General features: G+C 40.4%; 2 protein-coding genes across 11 annotated transcripts in view; one reads left to right on the top strand and one right to left on the bottom strand.

Annotated features, from left to right (window-relative positions):
- Window positions 1-25,623, bottom strand: part of MAPK8 (mitogen-activated protein kinase 8) — a 250,390-nt gene that overhangs the window by 32,290 nt on the left and 192,477 nt on the right. For 3 of the 6 annotated variants that reach the window (XM_083843396.1, XM_083843394.1, XM_083843391.1), the window contains exon 1: window positions 14,553-14,700. The gene's annotated coding sequence lies outside the window, so the exon portion shown is untranslated. Of the gene's footprint in view, window positions 1-14,552; window positions 14,701-14,818; window positions 15,267-17,576; window positions 17,685-25,623 lie in introns of those variants that run through there. The other 3 variants (XM_083843392.1, XM_083843393.1, XM_083843395.1) reach the window with 2 other exon arrangements.
- Window positions 20,550-25,623, top strand: part of FRMPD2 (FERM and PDZ domain containing 2) — a 78,150-nt gene continuing 73,076 nt past the window's right edge. For 2 of the 5 annotated variants that reach the window (XM_083843365.1, XM_083843366.1), the window contains exon 1: window positions 20,550-23,182. The gene's annotated coding sequence lies outside the window, so the exon portion shown is untranslated. The remainder of the gene's footprint in view (window positions 23,183-25,623) is intronic. The other 3 variants (XR_014586558.1, XR_014586559.1, XM_083843364.1) reach the window with 2 other exon arrangements.

Genomic DNA, 25,623 nt, shown 5'->3' with positions numbered 1-25,623 from the left:
TACTCCTAATGTTGACACATGTTTAATGAGGTCCCTAGACTGTGCATAACTGATATGGAAGTGTTATACTTAAATCTAATGTAAATCTGCATTATAAAGTCATCTTTTTAGCTTCTGCCACTCACAGGAAGAGTGCCATATCACAAAATTTCGAGTCTCCACCTTGATCTCTGAAGCTACCTTTTACAGGCAACTATTAAACACAACCATATATATATGGGAGTTATTCTTACGTACCATAGGTCAGAAATGCAGTGCAGGTGCATTTCTTACCACAAAATTTTACTTTACCAGATCTTTTGGCCATCAGAAAGTCAAATTTAATTAGTTACATCTTCAGTAAAGCAAAGATAGACACCAGATCTCATTGGTCATCCAGAGCAAAAGTACTGAGGCAGGGGAAACGTGCATAATTGTAACAAGAGCACTTTTAGACTTGCCTACTGCATTCAAGTTCAAACAGAGAAGAAGTCACTTCAGTTTGCCCAAAGACAAGAGATTTGATTTATTTTTTTTAAGTGTAGGACTGGTTTGGTTTCCTAATTTCTAAAGAGAATTCAAAGCCAATTTTTTCTGATTTCCAGGAGCCTGTTGAATACTTAACAACAAATAGGTATCTTTCTCCACTAAGGATAATAATTCCGGAAAAGAAAATGACAGGTTTTGCAAGAAAAATAAATGTGGCTTTAACACAAAGAAAAAACTATTGAGCATGCAATAGCAAAATGAAACTTAAGAGACTTTAATACGGGGTGCTTACACCAATGAATTACCTCAGTGGTTCAGCAAACATCATTGCCAGACTGGCAGATCTTGTGAAGACTTAGACCCCTCTTTGTTGAACTAGCTCTATTCTTGGTACATTTTATGTTAAAGAACTATGCAGTGTTCTAAATTAACAAGGCATGAAAACCATTACTACGGATGCAATCTTTCCAGTGATATAATGTTGCAGTTTACAAGTTCATACAGTGGCTGTAACCTCACACTGCCCCTGTGACATGATAGCTTTTTCTAGTAGTTTTTTTCTGCTTGTTTTCTTCGTATATTTCTGTCATCTCATCTGATTATTATACCTGTAATCTGAAGAATCTAACAAGAATGTGAGGATGTGCAGGGAAACAAACTGCCCCTTTTTCTAGCAGCCTCTTCTTAGCTAGTACAAACCTTATTACAGTTTCCACAAGATGATCACCTAACTGAATGCAATTGCAACAAACTGAACTTAGTTCTGCATTACAAAAACCCCTTGGAGCCCCAGTTAGCTGGTTACCACCTAAACAGTACAGGTTCACACAGCAGCACTAGCACTCCATACCAAATTTCAATTCAAACCTGCACAGCAACCCCATATCTCATCTATAGAAAAGTAAGGAATATAAGAAAGGTTATAAAGGAACCGTTAAAATTAGAACAAGCGCTGGCTTTGCTATAAAATACAAAATTTGTATTTGGGAAGGATGTGAGCACCATAAGAGGCTCTAAGCAAAGCCTTTCCCTTTGACAAAAAAGATCAACAGATCACCAAAAAAAGAACATCCCAAGGACCTACCACTTTTTGAAAGAGCCACTCACAAAACAAGATTGATAATCTGATTTTAGTCCCCAGAAGAGATGTCTCCCTCAGATCCTAGTTCTGTTTTGAACAGACAAGTAATCCTATCACCTCCGCATACGGGGAGCTTTCCTACAACCACCATCTACAGATGTAATATAAAAAATCCCAAGAATCTCCAGGTGCTTTGTGTCCCAGATTAGTAGTGACCGAGTGCAGGAATTGAAAATGGAGAAAACTAACCAATTTTATGTATGAACAGACTTAAATACATGTGGTCACTTCAGTGTTCAGATCAGGTACTCTCTCAAAATCAGGCCTCCTTTTCAAAACGCATACATCTCTCCGGACTCTGGGTTGCTTCTGCTCTCTATTCCCCCATTTTTCTCCACAGACATAAAAGTACATGATATCTGTTCCATATTTCCTTTTCCACCTCAAAAATATTTGTATCCTATACTCTGTTAAGTCCAGCTTCAGGGCCAACCTGCCTTGCCTGCATCGTCCAGCAGAGGCTTTCCTGCGCTTCCTCACAGCTGAGGCAGTTCCTTCAACCCTCTCACACTCCAGACCATGCACTTCACCCTCACACAAAGAAACCACGTCTCACTTAGAGCTCTAAAAACGTAAATGATGGTAAATGCGTTTCATTTTTGATAATTAAATAATAATTAAACTGATTTGCTCCTTTTTCTAGCCGTTAGTGAACGGCTTCCATGGCAGGGCCTGTGCCAGCAGTGCAGGCGCGCAGCCTTGACTGAATCCAACCACCAGCGCTCCAGAGCTCCCTGGTCTGCTGCAGGAAGGGAGAGGAGAGCCACTACTGGCCACCAGACAGGCCTTTCTTCAGGGAAGAGGGACGTATTTCCCAAGCAGAGCTCTCCAGCAGCTGCTGCTGGCAAAGACAGCCCCTTGAGCTTTGCCTCCCAGCACTGTTCCTTGTCCCTCCTGAGCACTGCCACAGAGGCTGGGGAGCCCTGAGGTGTCACAGGAGCTAGGCCCTGGCGCTGAGGGGCCAGGATAGTCACGCAGGCAGGGACGTGAAGCTGGCTTCTTCCCTAGTGTTGTGTCCATCACACATATCCAATCCATGCCATCACATCTAAGCCAAAATTAGATGAATTTTGGGAACCTCACCCCAAATGTTTCACAAACCGTGATAAAAGGTTAATAATAAAACCAGGGGTACATGACACAGCTTGAATAGTTCATTTCAAACTTTATGTTTTATGCACCACTACTTGAATTCCTTGCATCAAATTATGTTCAAGTACCAGGTAGCCAGAAACAGAGATCACCTCAGTCCCAGATTGCACTCATTAGTGCCAAAATGTTAACGGCTGAACCGGAAATGGGTAAAACCTGAAGTTGGAGAAAGCGAGCCGCACTCAGTGATTTTTGTATTAGGCAATTGTTAGCTTTTCTATGTCTGTATTTCAAGTAACTTCAAACTTTCTGAAATAATGGCAGAAGTAACTACCATTTTAGAGGTCCTTTAATGGTAAGGAAAAAATCTGTGGTTGGCGGCAATAAAATGACGACTAACTAACAGAATATAGAGATACTGAAATTTGTCTAGAAATACATAGTGTAAGAACACATCCAAACATGTAGGAAGCTGCAAAAACAATTCCTGTTGTTAAACACTGCTCCAGCTGAACCATTTCCTAGCGCTGTTTGGCCAGCTGGCACGGACAGACCCAGCAGGCTCCAGCAGCGATTTCACACACAGCTCCCTGCGGAGCACAGACGAGGCCAACATGACCACTTCACATCCCATTTTCCTCAGAAGCTCAAAGCCTACATTTATGCAAACCAAATATCAAATAGCAACATTTTCTAAAGTGGTTTGAAAAAACACTACTTCTGGGTGGGGGTCAGCAGCACAAACTTCAAATGCTGTATCTGCATCCACAATATTTGAGTGCCCTCTCTACAAAAATCAATTGTAAACTGCTAAGCGCACTTCTAAAGAGGATTCTCATATTATGAAACGTCTCTTACAAAATAGCCCAAATTAGGGAATCAATATTATTTGTACTGCTTCTAAAACATTTGTTGTGTTTAAAATTCAATCAAATTGAGTTGACAACTGACTTTATTTCAGATACATAAATACACCAAACACATTGCATAAGCAGGAAAATGAAGGATCAAATAATAAATGCACAAACACATTAAATTAATTACAAATGACACTTCAGTATTTCAGTGACTTTTTCCCTTTTCAAAATAGATATTTACTGCTTTTTATCAATAAAGATCCGATTAAGAGGCTTTCATCCAATCCACCTTCCCAATCTCGTGTCTCAGTTTCTCTAAAATAGTCACATATTATCAGTCTATAAGCCACAGGCCTCCAACTAAAAAAATACTATGATAGTCACTCATGAAGAGTTAAGGCATTGTTTTATCTAGTGAAATTGAGACCTACAGACAGCTGCATGGTCAGAGGCCAGTACCCTCATGTCGTGAAATTTCCTGTTTAATAACCTAGCTTTTAAAAAACACTGCAACTGAGAATGAGCTAGCAAACACCCCTTGTGGGAAACAGGGGTGCAATATTATCAGAAGAAATTAACTACCCAGTGTGCCAAGCAGATAGATGCTCTTCCAATAGTCTGAAGACAAGGAAACAAAGAAGGGTAAGTGAACACATGCTATCAACTCCACGAAACGTGAACGTTTCCGCTTGTTTATCTGCTGTTCCTTCTGCCGCCTTCCCCTCCTCTAAGGAAGCAAGGAAGTCTGCTGGGATGTGGCAGGGGAGATGAAACCTGACACTTCCTCATCATCTGTGCGTATCAGACACTTGGTACTATCCAGATTTCCTGGTTTCTGGTGTATGAATTAAAATGCACATATTCTGAAAACAAAGCAAATTCTACAGAGAGTCACCAACATAAGCATTTAAAACATCCTGAAAACTGTACTAAGAATTGGATAGTTTGAGGTTTACCCAGATTTCATCTAAGGCTTAGTGATACTCAAGTCAACCTCTGATATCCAAGTCGGCAACAAATAGGAAAGCAGCACATACAACCTTCCAGCACTTCTCATGGTCAAGTCAGTTCCTGTAACACGAGCAGCAAGTAAACACAGCTGTTCTCCCTGCAAAGTGTTCCTCTGTGCCAATAACACTTATTTAACATACATATCCTCCCTAAGTTATAAATCACTTCTAATTTAGAATCAGAATCACTTAGGTTGGAAAAGACCTCCAGGATCATCAAGTCCAACCGTTAACCTTGCACTGCCAAGTCTACCACTAAACCATGTCCCTAAGCACCACATCTATAAATTTCATTTATTGCAACACTTTGCAACTATACAGTATTTTGTACAGCAAGTTTTCCAGGTTTTTGTACTTTGTGTTGGGACAGGAATACATTGCATAGATCAACTGAGGAGGTCACACAGTGAGATGTATTTGCACTGCAGAGTTTTTCTCTATTCTTAAACATTTTTTAAAGAAGTGATTACACAACAGCAGAGATTTTTTAAGATAAATATCTTCCTTCCTCTTTAAAATAGGTTTTAAATTCGCATGCCATGCGGATGTAAATGAAGAGGCAGATAGTCTGCAATACCCAATATTACACAGCCCAGCACTTGTAACCCTGAAGATTCTCACCCCACCTTTCTTCTCAAGCTTTTATTTTTTTATTTTTCATACTCCTGAAATGTTTCTTTAATCATAAAAAATGTAGTCGGTACCATTTTTCTAGAGCAAACGTTACCAGAATGAATAGAGCTACATCTACAAAAGAAATTCTCACTCTGCTGCACTACGTTTCATATGACTGGGTCTCTACAGCTTCTTCAGTGTAATGTCACATGAAGCTTCCCTACAGATGGCTCCATGCTGAATCCTATTATCACAATACATGAAGCAACACTTTGCCAACTGTCTCTTGCAGGTCAGTTTTGCCACACAAATCATAAACCAGAATGGCTCCATCAGAAGAAAACTGCGTAATACTACAGTTTGGCAAAGAAGCTGTTATGACAGCAGATTAAAAGACTATTCTTAGCAAAACTCTCTTTTACAGAAATAATAGGATAAGGCAAGGATATTCCAATTCCTTAATCCTTTTTCAAATAAAACATTATACAAAAGGACAGTTGATGGTGAGAAGTTCAAGGTAAACATTTTTTAAAAGGCTTAAAATATAAAAGTACTAAATAAATCTATGAAGAAGGAGCAATGTTACTGCTGGCTGTTAAAAATACAATTCTGACTTCTACAGATTATTTTCAGTTTTTTGGTAGGGCGTTATTTGTCAGTAGTATTTTTTGTTGTTGTTTTTACAATGTTAAAATCTGAAAACAGTGGAAATTCAGTGAAGCAAGACTTCAAAAAGCCGTCCCATCTTATGAATGAGAAGTACCCAACTCAATTGTGTCCAGAAGTGCAATCTGATAAGAAGTCAAAAATCCCACTTACACCATAATCCTCTCACACAACTGTAAGTACGATGTTCAAAAGGAATGCGATTCTATATTGCATTCTATACTTCCCTTTGGGGCAGAATCATATGTCATGGCCCATTCAACTTACTCAGGTACTTCAAAAAGCTTAACAGTAATCTAACTTGAAATTCATGAGCAGAGAATAAATTATCAAACTCGGTATTCTGTTTCAACTACCTACCTAAAGGAATGTTATTTCTAGCCATATCACCGAAATGACAAATGTTTGCCTGCATATGCTAGTCCTCTGCCCGTCCAGTGACTGCTGGCAAAGCAATAATATAGTATAAAAAGGCAAGTCGTCAGCAAATAATCCAGCAAACATGATTCAGGGTTGTTCAATGAGGTCTGCACAAGGCTCGAAGAGAAATCCCATTCCAGGGCTACTCTGGGGTAGGAGGAAATGCACGTTCTTTAACCCCTACTTATAGGGGAAGATGAAGTATATAGAAGCTACATGTGTCAGCAGAAGAATCAGACTGAAAGATTCTCTGATTCTTTCAAAGGACATGAGCAAACAAAAGACATCAAGTGACCTAAAATACTCATTACATACTGATATCGAAGAAGAAAACAGCTACAGAACACTAGAGGAAGCGGGGAGTTGTGTAACAGCTGGGGAAAAAGGTTTTCAGAACATTTTAAAAGGACATTAAAGACTCACATTGAGAGTTCCACTAAAAAAATATTGTAAAATGTTTTAACTTTAAATCCCTGTTACAAAAACTTAGAATCCAATTATGAATGTGCTATTTTCACTAATTCATGCATTTATCTGGTAAGTACAAGCAGATTAATGTGCTACGAAATCCTGTCTAAAATATTTAGCATTAAATGGCTCAGCAATAAGAGTTTTAGAATGGAACAAAAATCTCCAAAACACATCACAGCCTCAGCGCTGACAATTCCTTCACAGACCCCACGTGTAATGCAGAACCATACTGTGCACAGTCATTTACTGGTGGAGGGTGGCATTGGGGTTTGAAACTACATTTCAAAATAAAGGCTTTGCTTTCTAGGCAGTTTGCAAGAGAATCTACTAGAGTCACTACTACCAGCAATATAGTCTGTTCTGTTCTCCAGTTTCTCTTTTTTCTCTTGGACTTCAGCAGTATCTGATGCTCTGTCCTTGCAAAAAAACACTAAGAAAGAAGTTCTCAAACTAAAAGGCTTGAGAATTCCCATTCTTCAAACAAGAACAAAAAAAACTTCAGAAGCACTGCATGCTAGTGGCTATGCACACTAACAGCAGCGATGAGGAAATTTCTGAGGAAAAGCAGGAAGAAAAAGCTTCAAATAAAATAAAGGAGCAGAAGAATAAAGTAACTCTAGCTACATCAAGATTTTCTGATTTCCCCACAGTTCCATGCTAACATAAATGAGACCCCTGTATGGCAAATATAAGCTTATTAGAAACTCAGGGGTTTTTTTCCACATCTTGACAAACAAGTGGCACAAGAATCGTCATGCTTCAATTTAATAAACTACAAAAGATACACTGGCTATTGTTCAACAAAGATGAGTTTTCCATTGCAGGAACCCATGCAAATGAAAGTCACTCTGTTGAAAGGCTTGACTGCTCATTAAATGAACCACTATCATGCACAATGATCTTTCTGTTACTGTGCATCTCCTCAATATTCACTTTTGGCACTAAATGAAGCAAGTGAACTTAGCCCACACATCCCTAATAAAGCTTTTTAGGATATCATGTTACTCCCCTTCCTACTCTGAACTCACCAGGAAGTCATGTTTCTCTCCATCCAAAACACGGGCACAATGAACAATCGCCATCTGATCCATGCTGACCTGTGTGTCAACCACGGCATCCAATTTTTTACTGTTTGCATAGTAAAACTTAAGATTAAATGGTAATAAGAATGTTTGTATTTTTATACCTAAGACCGCGGAAGCATCATAACTGAGGTTAAATTTGCTCTGGCATAAACTTAGGCATTAAAACTATTAGAGAATACACTTAGGGCTTGCAGTGATGCGCTACCACCAGATTTCACACAGACCTACTCGGAATCATATGTGAGCAGCTGTATGCATGTATTTAACTACCTACAGGTTCAAACCCCAGGTCAGCCACTTTCCTAAGAGACAAAACAATCACTCGGGGCTGTAACTTCCTATTCTGCTCACCTCCCTTTCCCCAATGCTTCACATTAACTTTACTAGCCGGACAAATACATGAGAATTAGCGGTAACAAAAAAAGCTGCAGGATGATGTCTTCTGGAAGCAGCACAACCTTAAGGGACAGCAGCCCAAAAGGATTTCTACGATGGCTCTTTTTCTTTTGCCCTGCTGACACTTGCCCTACCACTCCTCTGCAGTCGTGAAGGGCTCTTTCCATTGCTGGGAAAGCTGACCAGATCTGCTCTGTGACGCTGTTTCCTGGAGGAGCCATCACCCACGCAGCAGAAGACCAAAGCTCTGCAGCCGAGCTGCCAACATCATCCTCTGCTACAGAAAGCAACGCCTGGACAAATGGCAGCAGCTGCCAGACTGCTCCTTCAGGGATGGGCTGTTATGTTCATCGCTGTGAACCCAGGCACGATAGGTACCATAACCTTTCTTTCTGATCTTCATGCTTGCCTGCAAGCACTTCTGGCCTAATCAGCTGGAAAGCTCAGCGCAGGGCAGACAAATGCCAGCATTGCCACTAGCAGACTTGAAAGAAGATGCTTATCACAACTCACTGCTTTTTCCTCCAGTTATGAGCAGCCTTATTTATCTACATCACTGCACCTTTGTTTTGCCAACTTCCTTAAGCTACTTTGAAAATAGATCCATACACAGCAGAATCATATGGAAAGTAATGCCTAGAGATCATCTACGTCCTCAAAACAGGTGCAACTTCAAATTTTTATTTCTGTAACTTTGTTCTGTGGAAAGATGGAGATTCCGTGACACATAGTACCTACCTCTGTGCTCTTGATACTGCTTATGCAACAGAGGTAGGAAAATATTCCCTCCACATCCAATAAAATCTTGTATTTTATAGTTTACTACCATTGACTCTTGTCTTTTTACTGTGCACTTTTACAAGGAGTCTTGCTGCATCATCTCTACAGCCTCCCCTTAAAGACAGCACTTAGATTTTCCCCATGCCTCCTCCACAGGCTGCAGACCCTATCCCTCCACCAGCCCAGGTGCTCTAGCCCCCCACCCTCTGAGCCCCCTGTTTCTCTAACAGGTGTGCACATGTGTGTGATCTACCAGGCACTGCTACAGCTGGAACATCACAAGCACCCCCAGGTGGGAACAATTTCTTCCCATGCTGGCTAGCCAGGTTCTGTAATTAGCCTTCAGTGCTGCCTCCTGGTCAGCTCCTCCTCTAAGCAGGAGGCCCAGGCCCTCTTCTGCAGAAGTTGTTCCCCCACCAGCTGCTCCCCAAACAGAGCAGAAGGATTGTTTTCGGTTTATGCACTGAAGTACATATGCCCCCATACATTCACAGAGCTGGGCATCCTCGCCTCTTTGAGATCACAGCAAGGAACGTGATAGCAGATGATCACTTTTCTCATTTCACTACAAACAAAACGAGACTGGAGACAGCCGAGGATTTGTTCAGAAGACTGAGATACAAGGCAAATATTTAAGAAGGAGCTACACGGACTACAATGAGTAGAACACACAGTTCAGCCACCGTTTATAGTTACGTGTAAATATTGAGTTAAGATATTTTCCTGCATGCTTTTAAGATCTACAGTAAAAAAAAAATCTTGGTATAACATCAACATAATTAAGTGACCAGAGCCGTCAAGAGGTTTTGTTTTTTAAATACTGCGAATCCATAATGACAGGAAATAGGCTTTCCAGCAGTACTGTAGAATTGGCATTTTCCCTTTTTGTTTATTTGAAGTGCATGTACATGAGCACATATACAGTATTTGCTGTGTTTGCAACACAGATGACCAAAATGAAGTACATTTTCTGCCAGTCACCATGTAGCATTAGTCTACAGGATCCAACTGAGAAAGATTAATAAGCATCGCGTCTGTTCACACGTCAAGCAGCATTTATCCAACAACAAAAGTGACAATATGGGCAACAGCTATGAGGTTTATTTTGGTATCAAGCTTACAGGCAAACAGTTTGTACAGAAAAAGAACCAAGGATTAGTTTTTAACCACTTATGGAAAAGAATGTCTAAAGTTGAGAACAAGTAAGTTACTTTTACTTATTAGCTTGGTACACCATGATCATCTCTTCAGACACAGATCAGGAACACCGCCCTTATAAAAAAACTTACAAGATATCTTAAAAAATAAAGAACAGTTAAGATAACAGTACTCTCTGAACACAGGTGGTTGGGCAGTTCTCCTCTTTATAAGAAGGATCTGTTACCAGCCGGCATTGACTCAGATCCGGTTGATGCTGTCAGCTCCAGCCTCTTGGAGGAATTCTCGCCCAAAGCCTGCAAAAAGCTATTGCAGAAGCAAACTGCTGTGCAGTGTCGGCTGTTCAGGAAATAAATGGTGAGCTGGAATATTCCTTATGCTACATAAGTCTGGAAAAGTCTTCTCGTGTACAAAAGAAGTCTTGCTACCATGTGCTTGGTGCATTCATCGAGCTCACATCAATTTTTACTTCAACTAATGAGAATTTAAGTTTCATTTTAAAATTATGTGATGGTTCTGGTTGATTTTGATTTAGCACTTCAAGAAACAATTCCCCTTAATTGAAGGGTACATCATACATAGCTACAATTATTACTGTTTACTTCCCGTAAATTTCAAGTCAATGTACTGGCAACATACTCCACCCATCACCAAGAAGTCCTGAGCTTCTCGGCACCATCTTCAAATTCTTCTGAGACAGTACATTTCTTTAGAAGTATCAGTCACAGTTGAGTAAGGCTGCTGATTTCCTACAGGATGAACTTATATGTATGAATAGTACTAAAATTCCACTCAACATTTGATAAATACAAACAGCTTAGAAAACTACTCAGTGACCTATACCTGGAGTTCCACATTTGGAATAAAAGGTGGGACAGAAAAGGAGTAGGGCATTTCAAACAAGCAAAAAACCCTAAAGGTTAGATGCTATGTATTCTTGAAAATAATACAAACAGTTAAGTGAGCATTTGTATTCTTACATTCATTACCTAGTAGGTACTCCTCCCCAGTTTTTTCTGATCTCCACAGCGCATTCAGTCAAAATAAGCAGCTTGTTCAGTATGCTTTCAGGTAACATCAGCAGAAGAGTCAGTCTGCACATATCTTCAAAGAAGCACTTCTCAACGTGCAAGAGGTCTGTCCACTTGCATTGCTTTAGTCTTCTAGCAATTGCTACTTAACCTGTGAACCCTCGTGCATGTATATCACTGAGAGTAACTCCCACTTCAGCAGCCTCCTTGTCTTTCTACCTCATAACAGCATAGTTGTTTGTTTAGACACATAAGGGAATTAATCAAGCTGAAAAATAGTCCACAAGAAAGATTTTTTTTCAGCTGCAACCAGTTAGTTCCCTGATCTATTTTACCACAGCAGCTGGCAATGAGGAACAGCAGGGAAAGAGATTGCTTGAGCAAGATAGCCACTGAACATGAAACTATGGATATGATAGAAATATAAACACTTATAATTGCTTTGAAAGCAAGGATTTTATCAGCCAGTTATCTTTCACTGATGCTGAAGTCACTGTTAAAAAAAACTTACACAAATAAAATGGCTATTCGTGTATTTTCATACAAATATGCCAGTCATATGGAGCAATGCCTCTTTAAACTTAGTTCACCTGTTAACAAGGATAGCCAAAAGGGCCTTTATCAAGTCTAAAAGTGAATTTCTATCTCTATTTAAACAAGGAGATTCTTCAAAGATTTGAAAACTACTTGTTCAGATGCTTAATTCAGCAGAATAAAAGTTGTTTTTCAGAATCCATGATGTGATGAACTTCTCAGTAGGCAAACAGCACAAGTAGTTTAAACTGAATGTTTAAAGAGCTTTCAAAAACCAAGACATACATAATGTAAACAGATGTCTGTTTCTGCAGGTTTTGAATGAAGAACTAGGGTTTTTTAAAGAAAACATTCACAGCAATAAAATATATTGTCTTTATTAAAAACCTACAATCAGATTAGTCTAATTTGCAAAGAAATACAGCAATGAATATTACATATATACAAAATATATTAGAAAAATCTATGCATGCACGCAGAGCACATTTTTCCCCCATGGGTTGAGGGTATGGAGAGAATAGCATACCATGCTTTTCTATAGACTATCAAAAAGGTCACTTATTATTAGTCCAGAGCCCTGGATCAAACCTCAGAAGCAAAGAGCTAAGCATGTACTTTCTATGCATCTTTTACACAATAAGCAGTCAATTTAGGCAGTTGAGGAACAAGGGATAAAAAAGTCAAAGAAAATACACAGGGAACAAATAACCAAGTAGCATTAAATCTCAAAATACTACCCCATTATGTCATGGTTTAAAAATAAATTAACAGAGACAAAACAACTAAAAGAAATAACCATCATTTCAGGAAAGTAGCAGGCAGAAAATTAAGTCACTGAAATCCCAAACACTTGTTTATTTCCTATATTTGTGTAACAACTAGACAATGTAACAAGTTTACCTACAGAATTTGCAAAAGGTTGTTACACTTGCACTCCTATACAGCTGCAAAAGCCCTGCTCCCTGACCAGCTGGGTTACAAGTTAAAACATGAAAGCCACACACAAAGGGCAACTCTCCTACCTAGAACCAGCAGTCCCAAACCACACGACTCAGAACCATACCAGATCATTTTTCTCTTGTTTCTGACCTAGAAGTCTCCACAAAATATATGGTGCTCCACAAGATGACTTGGAATGCTTCTAGAGGCCACTGGCCCAAAATGCTTGGGAGATTTAAGACCCCACACAGGAACACCTCATTAAAATTCCTTTTTCAGAGTTCAGACAACAGCTCCATGCAACCAGCTTTGTGGATGCTCTGAAACTCTGGATTAGTTTTGTTCAGTAGATGTTTAATTCTTCCTTTCCCTATCATTTCCCTAGCATTTCTATCAGAGCTTCTGAGCATTCAAACACTTGGAGGAGGAAAGAGAGAATATAAGACAAAAACGACAGCAAAGAGGGGAAAATGATGGGGGATGCATCACCACACTACCACCTAACCAGTCTATGCTACACATCTTTGAATTCTAGTGGGGAAGAGACAAGATGGCTGCCCCCCAGACTGAGGTCACAGCGCGGGACCATTTGAAATTAAAGTAATTTTTCCTCATTACTACTGAAAGAGCTAAGAGTTTCCCCTTCTCACGCACAAGGAATGCTCAAATCAGTGAGCTCATTTGGACTGTATTCTTAACTAGATTTGGCCCAGTTTCTCTTCATGTAACATTTTGAGCCATTTCAAAATTATCTAAGATGCCAATATACCTGCAAACACATAGACACAGTAAGAGGCATTTCAAATACTGTTCTGCCCTAGAAGTGCATTTGTTGGCACCTCTAGAAGCGAGGCTGGGTCTCCTGTAAACTGAGACCATCACTAGTCAAGTCTCCACACCTGTAAATGAAACCCAGCTGTGACAGAGGCGTGCTAAATTCTATGGGCACATGCCCCAGGGCAAGCAATACTTTCCTGCCACGAACATGCATAACACCCTTTGTGTTTACATTATCAGATAGGCCAAACCATGGAGGGTTTGGGGATTGTCTGAAAGACCTCAGCAAGCCCATTCTATATGATAGTGTGTTTTTTGAATTTCAGTATTTGTTCAAATCCATTTCAGTAGCTGGGGGAACAAAATAATCAAGTGGGACTCATACTTGTAGATTAGCAGGTCAAGCTTTACTGATGGAACCACTCCAGAGCAAAGCCTCAAGAAATAGGCTTCAGGAGTAAAATTGGATGCTGTTAGCAACACTGAGAAATCAAGGCGCAAGTCAAAATTTGCAAAGAGACTGCTCGGTCCTTTTACCAGAAATGTGAAAAGGAAAAGGCAAATCAAAGACGCTGCCCACCTGCCCCAAGCCCTTACAGCTGGAGCAGCTACACCACGCCAGAGGCGCATTTTCAGCGTCCAGAGGTGCTTTTAAAGCAAGGTCACGGCAGTTCACCCCGGAGGCGGCTGACACACGGCTGCACCCCCCCCTCCTCGCCCGCAGCCCCTCCGCCGAGGGCCGGGGCTGGAAGCAGAGGCCGCACGGGCCGTGCCGGTGCCCCCCGCTCCGGGGGGAGGAGGAGGAGGAGCCCGCAGCCCCTCCTGTCACACCAACAAAGAGGCCCCCGCCATTACCCGCCCGGCCACCCCCGGCCCCGCCGCGTCGCGCCGAGCCGAGCCCACCGGGGAACCCCCCGACAGCGGGAGCCCCCCGGGCCGGCCCGGCCCCGCCGCGCCGCCCCCTCCCGGCCCGCTGCGACCGCTCGGGGACGTAAACAAAGCGGCCGGGCCCGGCGGGGCCGCTCCCCGCGCACCGCCCCGCCTCGGCCCCGCTCCCCCCCCACACCCCGTCCCCAGCCCTGTGGGGGCCGCGGCCCCGTCCCCGCGCTCACCGCCTCCCGCCGCCGCCTCCTGCCTCGGCCGCTGAGTAATGAGCCGGGGCCGGGCCGCGCACACACCGCCGCGCTCCGCCCGCCCGCCGCGGCTGCGGCTGCTCCGCCCCCTCCGCTCGCCCCGCCCGTGGGCACCGGCCCCGCCGCTGCCGGGCCGCCCCCTTCCGGGCACGGAGCCCTGGGGGCGGCCCGGGGACGGGGGGCGCGTTGTCCCCGCCGCGGCTGGGCGCTGCGGGGCCGGGTGGCCTCGCGGAGCCGCTCCTTACCTCGCAGCCGGCCGGCTGGGCGGGCTGCCTGCCCGCTGGGGCTTTAGCCAAAAGCGGGCGCCTTGCAGGTGGGCCCCTTCGTGCTCCGGCACCCGTCCTCCTGTGCTCCTCGGCATCCTCCTCGGCCTTGGCAGCCCCGGCCTGCCAGCGCTTGGTCTCATCGCTGGGCGTCTGGGGCCTGGAACGTCTTCTTGGTCTGCAGCTGGTCTGGCGCTGTCTTTTCTCTAAATCTTCAGTGCCTCGCTGTGAGATTTGGAGTTATTCATTGCCACTGCCTTTGGCTCTTGGCACCTGATGTGCATACTGTTTTTTCAATGTTTTGTTTGGTTTCTTTTCTTCCTTCCTTCCTTCCTTTCTTTCTTCCTTTCTTTCCTTTATTTTCTTCCTCTTATCTTCTTTTCTTAATTCTTTTCTTCTTTCTTCTTCATTTCTTCTTCTACAAATGTTCCTGTTCAGAGACAAAACAAGGCTTCTCAATGCTTCGAAGCCATGTCAATATGCTTGAAGCAAGCTTTCATACATTTACACCACATAGTACAAAAAGAAATTAGGAACGGTATTCCAAAACATAAAATCTTCCACATGGGCACAGGGCACAGTAAAATGGACATTTCACATCTTACACTTTGCCAAACATTTGAATGGCTTATGCCACATTTTTGAAGACGCCAAATATTACAGTGAGATTGTTGTTGCTAGCAGCTTTTGTCCTTCTGCATGGCTGTAATAGGCACAGATTTGGATATACTAAAGGTCTGCTTCAGAAATTCCAGCTTCACCCACTATCATGATGTTAAAAGCTTCAGTTCCAAAGAGCAGTTCATATACTACTACTCATATGCCCACTTTATGGAAATCTTTGCACTCTCCACCCTTAAAATTCTCAATTTAAGCAAGCCCATTTTCACTCCATATGTTAAAGTGCTTCTTTTGCAGTTCCCCACAGACATATACACAATGGTTATAGGAAAAAACAAAACAAAACAAAACTGTTGCTCAGACTCTTCCCCCAGGGCTTTCTAGATCCCACGAGGCTCTAAGCGTGTTTCCGAGACTGACAGTCTCTCCCACCTCACCTCTGATCACTTCCACGGGACAGTCCCAGAACTGAATTAGCCAGTTTCCTGGTTTGAGAGTTCACCTTGCTAAGTATGTTAGATCACAGTCAGACATTGCATTCCCTGCCATGCTTATGTCTGCCAAAGGCAAAACTCAGCTGGCAGAAGGGGCAACATGAATTCCCCAAAGCACACTGCAGGCAAAATTTAATCTGGGTAGGTCATAACCATCTTCGCCAGCAGGTAGATTAGCCCTGCTGATTTTGGCTGATACAGGTTGTGGTATCTTCACATGATCCCTTCTATTGGCAAGAGGACCTCCGGTGTTAACCACTGGTCTCTCCACTGCAAGAAACAGGTGGGGTGACATTGTGCTCGGGCAGCATGGCTATGTGCAACAAGGCTCGTGGCCTTACAGGTGATTGACGGTACTCTGTATCTTTTGGGAAGAGTTATTGCTCCTGATCATCCTACTCAAGGTAAGGCTGTATAAAGATTTGCAAGTACAGAAGGATAACAGTCCCTTTAAAGTATAAAACGGTGTTTTGCTTAGAATCCAGATTTGTCACATTTATTTTCCAAGGCACAATCTAATTCTCATTAAGATTTTATAGTTTTCAAAGCACTTCTAAACAGAGATGTATTTCTAAGCAACTTTTTAACTCCCCAGTTTAGGTGTCCAAGCAGCATTAGTCTTGTATTTGGACTGCTGCTTTAAAATACGCTGTTTTTGAGTGTCTAATAAATATTCTGATAGAAAAGCAGTGCCAAAAAACTCTGAATTATGTCAAAATACTGCAAGCTTTCTCACTCCTATACATCGGAATAACAGTATATTTATGAACATCATATTAAAATGTCTGGATTCAGCAGTCATGAGATTGCATTAGGGATGTAGTTTTGTCATTTCTGAGTATTTTCATTAAGTTCTTATCAATTACCACATCCTTGGTAGTGAACACTGTTTTAACATATCAATATTTATAAACTACAAAGCAAACATAATTCAGGTGGAAATCTCTGGTGTCAAAGCAATGGATCTGAGTTATCTGACCCAAATTCCAATGATTAAAATATCAAAAATTAGAAACTATAGCATCAAGTAACAGAACAAAGCTATATAAAATTACCTTTTTCACCCACAGAACTTCAATATTAAGGAATAAGGATTTATTTTTGCACCAAAAATGAATAGCATAATACACATAGTAACCCAACAGGCTTCAGCTGAGTGGGATTGTAGTGAACAGATACAACGTGGCAACTCCTTAAACCACAATAGCTGCTCTGCAAGTAAATATTTGATTATGCCTGCAGTCATTTTAGACAAGCTGAAAATAGAAACAAGATATTCTAAGCATGAGTTGTAACTGCGAGATAGCAACATTTAGACAAACAGGCAAAGAACTGCATGTACAGATTTTTTAAAATATCTTTTCGGTTGTCTATTTAAAGATTTTTTTTTGCAAGAAAGGACCATCTAACATTTCTTAAGCAATTTTCAATATACTGCATTGCAAAAAGTTGAATTTCATTGGACCACTCAGCCTGAACCACCTGTGCAAACATGCAGCCGCTGTAATTCTATCATTATTTATTTTAAACATTTATATATCATAATCACACAGGCACCTAGGTATGTTGCAGCAGTGCAAGCTGTCTGTTGGAAATGAGCAAAAGAAACCCCCTCCATGCCTCACCAATTCTCTCATCACGAAGAGATCAGCAGGAACTGCGGGTACTTGGGTAGGCAGTTTTTCCACACTAGCACTTGATAAGTCACAGCCAGGATCAACATCCATGTCCTCCTATGAAAACAGGTTGATAAATACTGTTTGCTAAGGGAGATAGATGTATGTGGAAGCAAAGCTCAGACTTCAAAACATTTTAGGAAATTCCAGAAGTAATACAAATGCCTATGTGAAGTAAACAAAATTGTTTCGTAATATCTTTAAACATCTCCTTACTATTGGTTGTGGCACAAAAGTTCCATTTCACATGAGAAAGTGAAATGGAAATGTGCTAGAAACTCATTATAATCAAAAACCAAATTAACATAACACAGCCTGAAAAGTGTACAAAAAATGAACCAAGAATCACACATTCTAATTGTTGATAGCTTCATCAGACATTAAGATCTTTTAGTTTGATAACCATACAAATCAAAAGGAACCTAATAATAGAAACACTCTAACAGCTAGATTTTTTACTTAATTATGTCTTAAAAAGCAGCACAAAATCAACTTCAAGTAGGTGGAGGGAACTATTCCCTCTTTGAAGAGAACTAGAAAAAGGCACTAATTGCCAAATGTTTTACAGTTGAATTCTGACTATTAGCAAATAATCATTAATTGATATTAAGATTTTTTTTTAAGTAGTAATCAAAATCAATTGAGCAGTTGCTGGCTTTGGCAAATATGACAGAGGGAAAGCAGCCACCGTGGGGCACCATGCGACAGGTTATAAACGTGTCTGTGATGGTGGGACCTTGTTCGCGGGGATACTTCAGGGACACCAGCTCAGCCAAAGGGCCATTTCTGTGTGTCCAGTCAAGAAACTGTGTGTTGTCTGAAATGTCATTAATCTCGTTAACCCCTTCTTCATGGATCCTGCAAAGGTCTTCCTGAGCTGCCATAATTCCAGGAACAGTCTATTTATATTAGCTGGCGGACTGAGTAAATTGGCAGCAGAGTATGCACAATCAGGGAGGCATGCCCAGCCAACTGGAAACTGTTTGTGGAGAGAAGTGGAGTTTAACCATTAGGAAACAGTGCTTATGGTATCACACGCCTCATATTTCTACACACTGATACTAACACAGCACAGTGTTATATTTATATTACTAGTCAATTGAAATTTTGCACGGGCAAGCTTTCATAGAATTTAGGAAAAGTTCTTGGGGTCTGGCATTATCTGAGGACAATGTTAGACAGCATTAGACAGTGGGTTCACTGGGCTGGATTCTGGCAATATATTCTCTCTGTCACAACTAAAAATATATTTTGGCACTTCAACTGTTGCAGAAAAAAACAATTTTCACTCTGTAAGTAAAGTGTTAATCTGCAATACACAAGTATATCTGAATGTATGCAGGCTTCATTGTGGAGGCCAAGAACAAATAAAGACAGAATCTCTTTCCCAAGAGAGAGGATTTTTTTTTTTTCCTTATAACCATATCGCTGCTGAATAAAATGTCTATTTTAAATGAAACATAGTGTATACACAGGGAATTCCATCATCATATTCCAGAAACCTTTAAAGAAGCTTCTCTCTTTCTTTTCCTTGGATTAATGCTATGAAGTTACAGTTCTTATTTAGTAAGTGACTCTATTACAGCTTGTGAAAATTTGGCCATTAAAAGATGCCAGCTTGTACCTTTTATCATGAAGCACTTGGTTCGTACCCTCTCTTCTTGTATCCTAGAAAGATGCACTGAAAGACATTTCATAGGAATACTGCCTAGCATTGAATTACTTTTGGGATCAGCAGAGCAGCAGTCGGGTATTACAAACATCAACTACTTGTTCAATCATGTTTTATTGCCTCACATCACATCTCAAAAGCAGTGAAAGAAGCAAGAAGAAATTAAACAGATTGTATTAAAAAATGAGGTTTGAATTGGGTCTCATCTCATAGAACTTTCTGGAGATTTAGAAACTCTCAGGGGGTTAATGCAGGCTTTGCCAACTATTGTTCTTAAGGTAAACCAGTTACTGTCACCAGTGGCAGATAAGAATTGAATTATGCTGTCTTCCTGCCCCCTTCAAATACAAATTTAAAAAACACCCTCCTCCATTCTCAGTTTATTTTTTTTTCATTTACTTATGAGTTATTTCATAGACAGAACCAGAATGTTCAGATATGTTTGTTCAGATATTAACCTGTAATTAATTTCCTTACTTAGATCCTTGCGTACATATCGACTTCTCTTTTTTCTTCACAACTGAGATCAGGGCACACAAATCAGACCTGGTGTCTCATGAAGACTCTGATGTGAAATACCCCTGACTGCAAAGACCAAAACAAGAGCACAGACTCACATCCCTGTACTACTTCGCTAACCTAAATATAGATAACTGGACCTATTCCAATCTGCTTAGAAAGCACATGGAAACAAATCTTTTAACTGTCTATATTGAGTATAGGGATGATGCATGGAAGTTCCCTGTCAGAAGTAGTAAAATTCTGTTATATGACTTTGAGCAGACTTGAAACAAAAAGGGAGATTTTTTTGAAGGTTCAAGTGATCTCCATTTAGCTCTGATCACTCAAGCAGTTTGTGGTCCACTCCATGGGACTCTGAACCAAAAACTGTTAAAACTTAACAAAAGTGAGTCTTCTCTGTTTAATAGAAACACCATGCCTGACCTGTGACTGTAGTTTTGACAGCCTGCTCGTACCACCATCAGCTGAAAAGTAAATAATAATCCTCACCTTTATGTAAACTTTAAGAGCTTCCCACACTTCAGCTTCTGTGGGATGAAAAGGCATTAATGTCAGAGAATAATTGGATTCTAATCCTTGCCAGTTCTCAGAAAGCTGGAAGAACATAAGGGAGATCCTAAGCCTCCATCCAGCAGTTCCTCCACTGGGCTAAATAGTCTTTCATCTTGTTAGCCTTCTTTCATAGCGATCTAGTTACATAAACTTTGCCACGATCACATACATGTCACCTGTATACAGTAATGGATTCAATAGGTGAACTGAATGAATTCAGCTGAAGCTCTCATATTGTCTGTTTTGAGTTTGTGAGTCCGAAATACCACTTCGGTTCAGACTGAAGGTGAGTAATTTCCCCAAATGCTTGTTTTCAATGACTATTTAGAATCATGAAGGAACCAAGAGTAAGAACTTGGTTTCATGAATCCAGAACAATTGCTTACATCAACAGGACTATGACAGTTTCCCATCAGTGTTGATCAGTCAGAATCAGGCCCATGTTTTCACAAGAAGAATGGTCGAATCTTTTCTTAAAGTGATGGATCAGAAATTATTTAGTCATTTTGATTAGTTAATCAAATCAACATTTCTACCTGACTTAATGGGAGCATATTCACATAACACGTTATTTCTAGCAAAATGATTCAACAAGCCACATGCCCTATTAACTCTACAAAAAGCATCATACACACATCTACTTAAATAAAATTGGGTAGCTACAAATGCACCAGTGAAGGGACATAAAAAGATGAATGATGTGCCCAGTGAAAGAGTACAGCAAAATGGATGTTTCTGTGATGTTTTGAATGAGGCAATATTGTATTTGTCACTGTCAGAAGAGAGGGATTTGCAGCAATTGAGATATGAGGTGATAAAAGCCTGAATAAATGTTGTTTACAGATTCATACAGAAGACCACAGCTTGTAACTTTTATTCAAAAGCACATGTCAAGGTCCAGATACAGTGGAAGAGTTGACTCAGGAAGAAGACCAAACTGAAGATGAATCACAGGGTATGTGCTTGGGATAACAGTGGTATCATTCATGGTGACTAAGAAATAAAAAAGGAGTGAGAAATAAGGAAATGAGTGCTAACTTTATGGGTGCTAATTTTGGCCATATTGAACTTAAATGACTAGTTGTATGAAGACAGGCAAAGAGAGGTAATCCAAGCTGGACATCAAGAGAGAAATCTAAAGTGGAGACATCTGTGAGGCATTGGCACTAAGATGGTAGCTGAAATTGGATTTGCAAATCACATTGCTCAGGGAAAAAGGGAGAAAGAATAAATAGGTTCAGCTTTGTGGAATGCTTATACCAAGCTGGCAGGAGAAAGTGAAGTATCCCCCAGCTACTGCCCAGAAGAGCACTTTTGAAGGACAAGAATCAGGAGTGGAGACAATGAGAGTCCAAGGCAAGACAAGACATAAATAACATGGCTGAGTGTCAGCTGATAAATCAGACAGAATGAGGATCTAGTGTAATGATGACTTCAGCTTCTGGTGGCAAAATAATCTTGACTTGTGTCTACCACAGACACGGAGATCAAAAGAGATGGTTGCCTGATCTGAAAATTTTTTTGATGTAGCTTTTGACCTTTTGTATGTTACCACATTTTCTGCTCTGTCATCAAACTTTCCAGTGTCACTTTTAAAAATAAGATGCTGTCTGCTCTATCTGGACGTTAATGTTACCTTAGAAGTGGATATTTGACATTACAATACATAATACAGATTTTGATCATTTCTTCTGACTTTTTTTACCATTTGGAAGTAAATGAATGAAGAATTTAGAGTTTTTAGAGGCAGAGGGATTTTTATTTAGCTCAAACCAGAAGATAACTGTTTTGAAGACTGAAGGAATAAAACAGAATGCCAAGAGAAAGAGAATTGAGAAGAGTGGAGGAGCACTTAATATGAAGAGCTTCTTGAGTAAGTCCAACAGAAATTTTGCTAAGGTATTTTTTCCACTTTCTTATGCCCAGTTCACAGTTGCCTTGCAGCACCCCACAAGCTCCCTTTCCTCTGCTCTGTACAGAGCTACACCTTGCCATAATTAACCATTTTTTTCAGATTGGTCAATATAAAACAAACAAAAACGCTTCTTTCAGTTTCTCTTACTTTCTTTTTTTTTTCTCTTTTTTCTCTCTCTCTTTTTTTTTTTTTTTTTCTGCCAGGCAAACCCATCAAAATTCTATCTACATTGTTGATACGGACTGAAGGATTTTGCTGCTCACAAAAGACACACTCACCCCCTTAGCCCATCCTAACCCCATGTGCTTTGGTGTATTCCTTCTGTCTGGATTGGCAGGGGGCTGAAAGTGACATCAGTCTACAGGGCTTTAGATGTAAGGCTCCCGTGTGCGTCAGGTAATCCAATTGAGTTCTTACATGTCAATGGACACAGAGATTTATACTGAGCCACTTCCTAAAAGCTGACTCTATTACCTGGTGGGTGAACTATCGGGGAAAAAAAAAAAAAAAAAAAAGAAAGAAAGAAGAAAGAGTGTAAACAGCTTCAGCAGCCATGACGTTGCCTTCAACTTCAGACCAAGAGCTGCTAGGCTGGGCTTGCAAGCAAAAGAAGGAACCTTATTGCTTTCTGGCTTAGCCACCACTTGCCACGCCACACGGTGCTTAGTTACAAGGTATAAACAAAGCAGTAGAAGGAGAAGAAAGAAAGAGAGAGAGAGAAAGAGCAAAAGACAGAAAGAGAAAGAAAGAGAGCAAGACAGAAGCCAAGAAACAGAAGTCCCAAATATGATTACTGTGAAGTTTACAACTATGAAGATCTAAACCATCAGTATTGGACAAAAATACAGAAGATTTCAGACCATTCTGGATGCAGCATCTGTCCAACTTGTACAGGTAGGTTCTTACGTATTTCACTTCATTTCATTATCAATTTAGTAAGTATTAAAGCATTCATCTTCTTACTTTGTGGAGCAGTACCTAATATTTGCCCTGTTTTTTTCATTGTTGTTTTTTTAATAATAAAGTTTATTGCTTATTTCATTTCCCTCAAGCCACGAGCTAATTCCAATTAGGAGGATGCTTGCCTGTATTAAAAGCAGTAGTACAGGGTTGGTCAGATTTTGCTCTAGCATACCCCTCCTGCCTTCTCCTGGGGTTAGAGACATTGACCTGTGGCAGAATTTCATTCATAACAGTACAGAGTTCCTCAGCCTGTTTTTTTTTTTTATTTTCTATTGAATGTAAAGGAATAGAAGAGGCTAAATCATTACTGCTTTTCTGGCAGGGATGAGTCTTCTTTTGTATAACACAGCTTATGTGATTATGGAAAAAAATCATTTTAATATGTTTTTTATTCGTGGATTTATACTGATTACTATTTTTAAAAAACAGCACTCAACCCTCTACCCCAGAAAGATATGTTTCTGGTGGTTACAACCTAGGAGTAAAGAATCTCAGTTAGGAAACTGGTTTCCTCATTTCTCTACTATTCTTTAATGTGTTTTTAGGCAAGTGCCTGTGTAACAGTTTGCAGCTTCTAAAATAGAAGCAACCTTATTTTATGGAAATTTTGGCACATACCTTGTAAAGATAACTGATTTAGAAATGTTTAGATTGAAATTCCAGAGGAATAAAAATACTGTTTACATCTGAAATCTAGATAGAAAACCGTATCATCCACAGTGATGTGGTAAAAGAAGGCTCTGAGACTTTCTCTGGTGATAGAGCCAGTCAGCAGTAACATCAAGATCAGAAGGTTTGGCTCTCTCTCTATTGCAAACATTCAAATGTGACACTTTAAGGACCCCAAAACTAGCTTTAGATGACTTATCGAGAATTACATAATGCCTAAAAAAGGGCATACGGCAATACACATAGAAATACTACTATGATGTTGAGTTCTGCTGTCCTGCTATTTCTGGCACTGCAGCAGCAGACAGCTTATCTTTGGAGCTTTAATAATTAGAGCATTACAATGTAGACAGCATTGGATTCAGTTCTAGGCCACCGGTGAATTATGCTTTCTTGTAAAATGAACTTTTTATGGAAGGTGCATGGAAAAAATAAATGGCAGCACTTCTCTATGACAGATATTCTGTGAGGTCCTTGCGGTTTGACGTCAGCCAGGGTGGAGGCGATAGATTGTATAAGCTTAGCTAGAACAAACATTAGCACCACTTTCCTTTGAATGCAGGTATCCAGTGAGACGTTTCTATGCATTTCTATTGAAAGAATATCTATTTACATACTGACTGCAAACAGTATAACATTCTCTGAAATTTATAGTTAGGCTCCCTTTGAACTACAGAAGAAATTGGAATTTGGGCCTGTAAGCCTGGTTCAGTAGGATGGCAATTTTTTCTACATCTTCCTTTGGCATCAGTAACATTGGGGTAGCACTATGTCTGTGAGGAACAATGTCCATAGATCTTGTAACAAAGCCACATCTTTTTAACACCCTGGTCCATGAGAAGTTTGTGATTTCCTAGCAATGAAATTTGGCTCTTTTCAGAAATGAATTTTTATCCCCCTTGAGTGCTGAATACTTTCTAACAGTCTGGTTAATTTTCCTATTGATTAAAATGCATGCTTCCAGAAAGGAAATGAAATAAACTAATTTTACATAAGAGAGTGAAAATATATCATATAATGAATGCTGTATCAACACAGCTATAACTTCTGTGGCATAATATCACTAACAAAGTTGTGCTTTAGCAACAAGGCAACTCCCTTATTGACTTGTCAGTGTTTACAGATTTGACTCCGCCTATCTATTTGAACAGAAACTTCTAATATTAAGTGTTTATTCAAATTACAAACCCATAAATTTCAACCCTGCATTTCAGAGAGCTGAATTTCATACTGAATGGAATTCATCTCTCTGGTATGAAGAACTCAATATATTCTCTCCACAATAATAATTGAACAGTGAGTCAGAGGATAGAATTTGCATACGGAACATATGTGAATAAATCAGTTTATGATTGAAATTAATTTTAAACTCGATCTTTCAAAAATATACTCGTTTCAGTCTCTTCCAGCATTTCTTGTAGCTAAAATGTGTTCATACTTTATGAACAAACAGCATACAGAAGGCTGTACTTAAGCAAAGTAATTAGCACTTATCCAGCTTCTGTCATGGTTATATTCCCATGTAAAACCTACGTTAACTTGTTGTTGTGGATGATAGCATGAACCAAGAATTGATTTTAAATATATTGAAGGGTTACTGCAGTGGTCCTACCATGCACTCTGTACACAAGAAACTCAGTGTTTAAGTTAGACGTTAAAAACATCGGAGTACACAGTAAGAGGATCTAGTCTCCCTAGACTCT

Source organism: Anser anser, assembly GCF_964211835.1.
Source record: "Anser anser genome assembly, chromosome: 7".
Classification (NCBI taxonomy): Eukaryota; Metazoa; Chordata; class Aves; order Anseriformes; family Anatidae; genus Anser; species Anser anser.
Note: the sequence above shows the minus strand (reverse complement) of the source record. Positions and strands in the feature narration are given on the sequence as shown.